This window comes from Echinops telfairi, unplaced genomic scaffold, assembly GCF_000313985.2.
Source record: "Echinops telfairi isolate 266 unplaced genomic scaffold, ASM31398v2 ScPeMD7_7469;HRSCAF=8507_1, whole genome shotgun sequence".
NCBI lineage: Eukaryota > Metazoa > Chordata > Mammalia > Afrosoricida > Tenrecidae > Echinops > Echinops telfairi.
Window position 1 is genome coordinate 150,070,107 of NW_022111373.1, and position 948 is coordinate 150,071,054.

Sequence of the window (948 nt, forward strand, 5' to 3'; positions counted from 1 at the left end):
CTCTCCCCCCAGGTGGGTTAGTGCCCTGTTCCCCCTGTGCCATCAACTCAGTTTCTGCCCACCCCGCTTCTCCCTCCACTTGTCCCCCTTCCCCTTCTTTATGTTGGACTCTCTTAGGTTGCTTACAAGAAACATACTTTACACAAGAAGACAAGCAGAGATCAAAAATCAAAGGATGGGGTAAATATATCTAGCTAAGACAGTCAAAAAGAAGGGGAATAGCAATATCAATCTCTAAAAAATAAACATCAAAGTAAAAGTCATCATGAAGCACAAACAAGGCCATTATCTAATCAGGAACGCGCAACTGATCCAAGGACTATAACCATAATTAATGGATATGCACCAAATGAAAAACTTCAAAAAGTGCTTCAATCAAATTATTAGAGAAACGAAGAGACAAACAGACCACAACATGATAACCTTGGAGACATTAACACACCACTTTTGAACAAAGATCTATCAACTGGAAAGAAATCCAACAAGGACACAGACTAACTACACCGCAGTCAATCAGCTCGATGGCTTAGACAAGCACAGAATCCTTCACTCAACAAAAACAAAGCGCATTTGTTCTAGTGCCCATGGAAAGCACTTCTGAAATGGCGAAATTTAAGGCCATAAAGCAAGCATGAACAAATTTTAAAAAACATCAAGGGACTACAAATAATTATTTTAGAACATAAAGCTATAAAATTAGAAATCAACTATAAGATGATCGGCTCCCAAAAATCAATTACATGAAAATTGAACACTTTACTTCAAAACCGTTGAGTAATTAAAGAAAAAAAACTCAACAAAAATATTCCATGAAACAAATGAGAATTAAAACACAGCATGACAAAATCTCTTGGACATGGCAGAAGCAGTGCTCAGAAGACGGTTTATAGCCATAAGTGCACACATCAAAAATGAATAAATAACTGAAAAAACACCTAAAGACATCAA